The sequence below is a fragment of the Silene latifolia genome, chromosome 9, assembly GCF_048544455.1.
Source record: "Silene latifolia isolate original U9 population chromosome 9, ASM4854445v1, whole genome shotgun sequence".
NCBI lineage: Eukaryota > Viridiplantae > Streptophyta > Magnoliopsida > Caryophyllales > Caryophyllaceae > Silene > Silene latifolia.
This window is the reverse complement of record NC_133534.1, coordinates 132,396,736-132,405,227: the sequence shown is the minus strand read 5'-3', so window position 1 is coordinate 132,405,227 and position 8,492 is coordinate 132,396,736. Positions and strand designations below refer to the sequence as shown.

The window sequence follows — 8,492 nt, the reverse complement described above, 5'->3', positions numbered from 1 at the left end:
GAGAATTGACAACTCTTCATCAATCAATCAAGTTTTCTTCTTTTATTCTTTGCTTTATATTTGGATCCTTCCTAAGTTGGTATAATTCCTTTACTCTTTACTCTTTATTGTTCATTTCTTCATTCTATTATCATGTTTATACTTGTTGTGATGATTGACACCATTAATGACATGTTTCCCACGATAATGAGTGAGTAGTTCTTTGACAAGGATTAGTGGGTAATTAGGAGAAACCAACATGGGATTAATCATGCTTAATCTAATATGTTTTCATAATTAAATTGCTTGCTTGTTGTGATGTCAACCTATGCACATGTTATGTTTGATGAAATGCCAAGCCTATGAATCCTTGCATTTTTACCCATCTCTTATCTACTCAACAAGACTTGTAAGATATAAACCAACTCGAGTCTTGTTAGACCATGCATAAAAGTTGAATAGGAGGAAATTAAGTCGACTTGTAGGTGTTGTTCAATCTAATCGATTCGGCTCCGGGACCCAACACTTCCTATGAACCGTAAGACATAAACCAACTCGGTTCCTTTACAACATTAATTGCTTGCAGCTTTGTAAACATGTTTGTATGGTCAACTCCCATGAATCCCCCATGACCCCATGATATCCTAGTACTTTTAATCATTTATTCACATCCTTCCTTTTATTGCTTGTTTTACTTTATTGCTTGCATTAGTCTAGACACAACTACAAACCCAAACAAATTGTGACACTAGCATAAATTGAGATAGATAGACTTAGAACCCAAAGCACACCGTCCCATGGATCGACCTCGACTTACCTCTAACTAGTTGTTTGTTGAGTATTATAAATGTATTTGATTGGATGTGATCCGACGACATCACAACCCACATCAAAATGGCGCCGTTGCCGGGGATGGTGCTATGTGATTAAGTTCTTACTTGTTTGTCTATTTTAATGGTGCTTTCACCTTGAGGAACTTGTTCCTCAAGGATTATTCTTACCATTTTTGTGTAGTTTCCATGCTTGTAGTTGTTTCCTTGTCTTAGCTATGATGGCTCAAGACTTGACATATGGAGTATGTGGCGGATCTTTTGAGTATGACTACAATGGGTATGGGGAGTTTGAGGAGCAAGTCAACACAAACCTACCTTACTATTTGTACAATGAAAATCCTAACCACTACCCCAATTTTTCCCACCAAAATCACCACATCCAATATCCACAACAACCACCCACTGAATACCCACTTCATAATGGATTTTAATTGCCACAATACAACCACCTTCACACCTACCCACAACAAGAAAATGAACCCATTCAAAATGTGATTCTCCAAATGATGGGAGATCAACAAAACTTCTTCAAACAAATGCTAGAAGAGAGCCAAAGAAGGGACATTGTTCTTCAAGGCATTGTTACCCAAGGTGAGGAGTTGGAAATTCAAATTGCCCAAATAAAAGAAGCCCAACTAACTACTCCTCACCATCCCTTAGACATTGTCTATGAATGCGAGTTTGAAGGAGTTACCTTTGATGAAAAGTGGGAAGAGCCAATTCCTTTGAGCTCTTGTGAATATGAAAGTGTTGTATTCAATGAAGAAGACACGAGGTTGAGTAAGCCAAATACTCTTAACCTTTGTGAGTATGAGGGTGTGTCTTTCGATGTGAACATTTAGATGTTGGAGGAAGAATTAATGAAGAATAATGAAGCCCCCATTCATGATTCATATGAAGATAGCAACGATGATGACGAGCCTAAGGGATGGACTTATAATATCACCTTGCTTGAGGAGCCTATCCTTGAGACATTTGAGATATCCTATCATGAAGATGAATGTCCTTTCCCTATCTCCCATGAAGACTACTTGACACCTACCATGGAGCCAATGATTGTTGAAGAGGATATGGTGGACCTTCTCCAAAAGGTCAAGGTATCATACAAAAGCTACTTGGTGGAAAAGCTCAAAGAGAAACTTGCACGTGAAGCTACTTGTCGAAATTTGGCATCCACAATGCCAACTTCTAAGGGACTCGATCATCAAAGCCATGACAATTCTCCTTCTACCTTGGAAGGATTGAATAATCAAAGTGCTATCATCATCACCAAAATTGAAGAAGAAGTTGGTGAGTGGAAGTCTACGGATGAAAATGAACCATACTTCATACCTAGTGTTGACAAGAATTATGGGCTTATTGGTTTGAAGCATTGGGAAAGCTCTAGTACCAAGGACAAGGTGAAAGAAAGAACTTATGGCAAGCTTCCTTGGCCTAATTTCACGTTTAAATGTAGCAACCCATACTTATGCTTGTTTGGAGCTTGTTCACAAGCTTTTGATCTTCTTCTAAGAGTCTTGAGCTCTATGGACAAAACAAAGGACCTCAACAAGGAATGAGTTTGGTGGAGTCCTCCCTCAAACCACCATTTGTAAGATACTCTTTCCCTTGACCTTGCATATACATTTAGCTTGCATTTGTATTTTATTTCATATTGCATTTACATTAGTTAGTTCATATAGTATAGTTGCATTGTATATATCTCACATGATTCATGTAGATAGTTGCATATAGACTAGAATTCATGCATAGTCACTAATGACCAATCCTATTCTTTTCTACACTAGAGATAGTGTTTAAATCGGTTTGGGGAGGTATGATCATAGGTGACCATAGTTTACTAGAAATCATGCATCATATGATATAGTTTAGATTGCATTCATTTGTTATATATGTCATATAGAATTGTATTTAGTTAGAGCTATGTCATATAGAATTGTATTTAGTTAGAGCATGCATTCATTCATATCATTGCATTCATTCAAAAATCCAAAAGCATGTTTTTCTTTTTCATACCTACTCTTACATGTACATTGAGGACAATGTCCAAAATAAAGTGGGGGATGGGAATTTATATTCCAAAAACACATAAAAATTGAAAATTTTTGAAAAATACAAAAGCATGTCTCTTTGTTTCATAAATATAAAAACCATAAAAATTTGAAAAACTGAAAAACCCAAAAACATGTTCATTCCTTTATAGTGTAGAATTGTATATATTGTATATATTGTGTTTGTTCATCCTTTCTCACATTGAATGACTACGCCACATCCGAGACATGAGAATATCGAAGACCGCATGGTATGATCTTTCCAATCTCCTTCTTCCTCTTTATGTTAATAACTATTGTTGAACCATATAGAATATATGTTTATGTTTTGATGATGTCAAGAGTGCTTTATTTTCCTTATACTCGTTGCGTGTAATTGTTTGTTTAGTCTTTTAGATTGGACTTACTAATCGCAAGCATTAAGGATTTGTGATGGAAGTATGATGCGTTTATTTCATGATCAAGCCCTCAATCACGGATCAAGGTATTGCAAGATAAAGGAAGAATTATTCAAGCATTCATGAGAAGATGAAGCTCAATTAAAGATTGATCAAGCTTGGATAATGAAGTAGCCTACACTCGAAGATCTCCTAACGAAGATTAGAATAGCGTAGGTGATTATCTCGTAATGGTAACGTAAGAATGAACTTCTTACATTGGTAAAGTTATGGTCTCACAGCTATAACATTACCTATATAAGAGCTCAATGTTATAGCTCTTCTACTATAACATTGAGATGTGAAGTTTATAAAACACACGACAAAATAGTTTTTAAATTGTTTTTGGAAAACCGTTTTGAATGTTTTAGTAAAAGTATTTATTTTTTAAGGGAGCTTATTTTTATATTGAGTATGGTTTTACTATTAGCTTATAATTAGTAATTATGATTGAATCAACTTATGAGTTGAGGCATCTTGGTAATTAGGGTTTCTAGTTTCTACATACTCTAAAAACCCTAAACCTAATTTATCTTACCTAGGGTTTTCGTGAAAGAGGAATGGGCTTATGAGTCGTTTATTTCTCATACACGGTTACTCTTTGTACAAGTTAGGGTTTTGTGTAAATCTTTATAATATTTGATTAGAGATTTAATATCTCTTTTATATTATTTTGATTTATTCTTTCCTAACTTATAAGATACTATTTTTGTAAAGATAGAAGGAAAAGATTGAGTAAATCTTTAAAATAATATTTGATTAGAGATTTGTTATCTCTTTATTATTTGATTTATTATTTTCTATCTTATAAAAATATTAAGGATGAATAGTGCTGTGTGAATAGTACCCGTGAATAGTGCCGCGTGAATAGTAAACGTGAATAGTAATTTCCTTCTTGCACAATAAGTCTTTGCTTGGATAAGGGTTAAGGTATTAGGATAATATTTGTTAGAGATTTCTTTATCTCCTTATATTATCTGTCCTAATCTCCAAGGTATTGGTGAGTTGTTAAGATAGGAAAATATTATTTATTAAGGCAAGTCTTGAAAAAGAATTAAGGAAAGATTTAACCTAATTCCTTCTTGCTTTACAAGACCCCACACGGCATCTAGGGTTTTAGTAAACCGAAACCATTGCTCCTCTTTTCCTATAAATACTCCATACTTTACATCATTAAAGTTAAGACCTTTGAGCATAACTTTCATATATTTTCACAAAACAAAAACCGTGTTTTAAAGCAAGAAAACCGTTTTGTTTATTTTCGAAAAAGGTCGTGTGATTTATAAACTTGTGCATTCGTTCTTTCATTATCGTTATAAGATAATAGTGCTATAATCGATTTCTTACTTGTTCATTAACGTGAACTTTTAGTAGAATCATTAGTGCTTTCTTATTAGCGTAAGTTAGTCACTCGAGTATTTAACGGTACTCATTGAGTTACAGCTAGAGTTAGTTGTACGAGTTGGGTTAGTAAATTTGTAATCCGTGGAAAGGTACTAAATTTATTAATCGAGAATAGTGGACGTAGGTTTCGACTAGTGAAACTAAACCACTTCAAAAATCCGTGTGTCTCTCTTTCTTTCGTTTATCTGCTTTGCTTTTAATTCATTAATTAGTTAATTACTTAAAGTTTAATCAATAAACTTTAAATAATTAATTATACATACATAATCGAAAAAGCTTTCAAAAGTTTTAAATCCTCAATTCACCCCGCCCCCCCTCTTGAGTATTTTGGATCAATAGACTCTTCAACTATGTGGCTTTATTTTGATTGATGCGGTATAAACAATGTGAATTTAGGACTTGCATTTAGATTATTTGGCATATTAGTTGGTAGAATCATATGCATTAGGATGTATATATGTTAGTTGCATCATGGCATGTAGTTGCATGTTAGAAAATTTTGCGAAACCGTCTACTTGGGAAGCTTGACAAGTGTATATAGGCCCTAGTAGATGCTTTTTCTTTTTAAGACTTTGCTTGTTAGAATACTTGTAAAACACCCTAGGATGTGTCATGCTAGTATCCTTTGACCCATGGATTAAGGCCTAGTCAAGAGTACCTTGTGGTGTGATAACTCCTTGGCTACCGTTTATTCCAAGGTGACCCTTGAAACCATGCAACCATTATTCATCCATGTTCTACCATATTTTTGTCATCAAAGGGAATGGGCACAAAAAGAAATTGTTCAAATTTGAGTTCAAGTAAAGAAAAGAAAAGAAAAAGTTTGCAATTACATCAATAGAAAAGAGCAGTAACAAAAATGAAAACTCCTATGCTTCAAATATAAGCACCCTCGTTACTAATTGGGGTGAATTTGAAAATGTTCAAAAGAAAATGCAAAAAGTTGAAAATTGTCAAGTATTGAAATGCCAAGAATCAAAAGAAATGGCAAGAAATTGTTCTCAAATGTCGTATGCCACAAGAAATTGGGGGGAAAAACAAACAACAAAAGCAAACTTGATGCGTGTCATTTATATGATGTTTTACACCCTATTTTACACGCATTTCAGAGCTCAATTATGTAGTTTTATGCTACTATTTGCCCCATTTCGTCTACTTTCGTATTTTTATGTAATATTGCAGATTTATGCGGAAATGAGCGGAAATCAAGCTAAATCCGTCCCCAAGTACCTTGCATTGCATTTGACGTGAAGTATTTACTCAAGGAACGAGATTGGTGCGCCTTTCAAGGTCTGAAAGATAATTTTATAAAGAATTAGAAGCGGACTATCAGCTAAAGCAGTCGATCGACTGCCCTCTATGGTCGATCGACCAGAGCACGAGTTCCAGAGGGTACTGTTTAGTGCAGACCAGTCGATCGACCGGTTCCAGTGGTCGATCGACCAAGCCGCTAATCTGACGCAAATAAAAAGATCGAGAACTAAGAAGCCCATTGTATATTAGGTTAAGGAATAAGTGTTACGTATATTCCTATATATTGTAACTTAGGTTTTCAGAATAATCATCGAGTTTTTATCAAGTTTTATCATTCAGTTATTAGGGAACTAATTAGGGTTTGGCATTCGAAGTTTTAATCATTCAATACAATTTACTTTTGCATTGGGTTTTGATCTTCCTTCCTGCTTTTACGGTATTCTTCTGCTCTTATTTCAGTTTACTCTATTTCGTTCGTAGTATAGAATTGCTAGTTAGTTTCCCGAAGCCGAAATTATCATTTTATGTTATTTGTTTGTTTAATTATTCCAAGCATGAATTCAGTAGTATTAATTCTTAATCTAATTGTTGTTTTCGTCATAGTCATGAGTTGCTAAATACCCTGTGTTAGGATGTAGGGAATCTGTAGAAGTAGGCGGCATTAGAACAGTAGACCTAGATTGCGCCACGGTCGATCGACCACCTACCCCGGTCGATCGACTGGCCACGTGAGGTTTTGTTTCGTTTTAATTAATTTAATTGTCATGTTTGACGAATTGAGTGCACGCGACTAGTTGAATGCCTTGGAATTGACCGACCCAATAAAGATCAAAAGATAGGGAAGGGAGATAGCCTACCTAATTAAGACGACTAGATTAATGAGATCGAAATATGAGTTAATTTAGACCTTTTAGTCACTTTTCAGGACGAAAGTTAGTATTAGTGATATTAGGGACCTGTAGCGAGATCGAAAGATGCTACCTGTAAGAATGGACCGAGAGGACTTCTTATTTTCCCGTCTCACGTGTTTGTTTTAGACCTACCCAGCATACTGCCGCCGAAACTATAGTGAACCGACCATCTTAGCACCCTTTTAATATTTGTTTTCATCCGTTTATTTAGTTTACATTTCATTTACTGTCTTTAGTTATAGACCAACTGAAATCAAACCCCCACACTTGTTACCTTAAAGACTAAAATCGGACAACTATTGATTGCATCGCCTCCCTGTAGTTCGACCTTGACTGCCACTAGCTATAGTAGTAGTTTGGACTATAAATTTTATCTTTGGTGCACACAACGACGGGCATCAAGTTTTGGCGCCGTTGCCGGGGAGGCAATTGTTTAAAATTTTTTAGTTGTTTTATTTTTAATCTTTCTTTTAGTTTAAGGGACATCTGTTCCCTAAACTATTCTCATATTCTATTTGTAGTTTCTTCTTATGCGCAGGTCACAGGGTGGTGAATTACTACCGTTCAATCCCGAGATTGAGAAGACTTTGCGTTAGTTGAGACGATCATCTAGGATATTGCCGACATAGGAAGAGCTGAGTACTCTATCTAGTTACTACGAGAACGAGCTGTTTGAGGAGGATCCACCATCATCGCCTATTTCTACTTCTTCAGCTGAGACCGTCACATCTCCAGATTTTCCAGTCATGGCTGAAGAAGCTAGTATAGCCAGTCACTCCGAGCCGACAGCTGAGAATCTCTATAAGGGATTCGCATTACCAGGGACGGAGAGAAAATTCGAGCCGAAACCGTCTTATATCAACTTGGTTGAGAGAAACCAGTTCGGGGGAGCTGCAAATGAAGATGCAGCTAAGCACATGGAGACATTCATTGATTATTGTTGTTCCGTACCCCCACCAACCGGTGTGACCCAGGACCAGGTGAAGGAGACTATATTTATATTCTCTCTTCGTGATGCTGCAAGGGAGTGGTACAGAGACCTGGATCGAGCTGCTAATGTGATCACTGACTGGAATTCGCTGGCCTTGGCATTCTACAAGAAATATTTCTCTGCCTCAAGACCAATGCCATCAGAGCTCAGATCACGAGCTTTAAACAGGGTCCTGATGAGAACTTTCATGAGGCATGGGTCCGTTTCAAGAAGCTGGTGCGAACTATTCCGCACCATGGGTTCGAAAAATGGAGCCTATGCAACCAGTTTTATAATGGGCTCTATGACGATCAAAGAGCTATCCTGGATGCTGCAGTCAGTGGCAGATTCCAGGAGAATGTTGGAGAGACTAAGGGGTGGAAGATTATTGATGATTTGGCCACCCATAAAGCTGAGTATGGAAATTCCAGGGGAAATCAAAGGAGGAGTGCTGAATCCCCTTCTGTAGCTGCATTAGAGGCTCTTACGGCGAGATTTGATAAGTACGAGTTGGGAGGAGCTTCAAAAGGAGGGATCTATCATGTGAATGCTGTTTCAGACGGTCCTTTCGTCTGCAAGAGATGTGGAGGAGAAGGACATGTTTCAGACAACTGTCCTAATCCCTATGAGTCTTGTGCTGCCTTTCAACATTA

General features: G+C 36.6%; 1 non-coding gene across 1 annotated transcript; it reads right to left on the bottom strand.

Annotated features, from left to right (window-relative positions):
* Positions 1-7,995: 7,995 nt before the first annotated feature.
* Positions 7,996-8,102, bottom strand: LOC141603694 (small nucleolar RNA R71). The gene has a single exon (XR_012525553.1). It is a non-coding gene; the product is annotated as a small nucleolar RNA R71 (small nucleolar RNA).
* Positions 8,103-8,492: the final 390 nt, after the last annotated feature.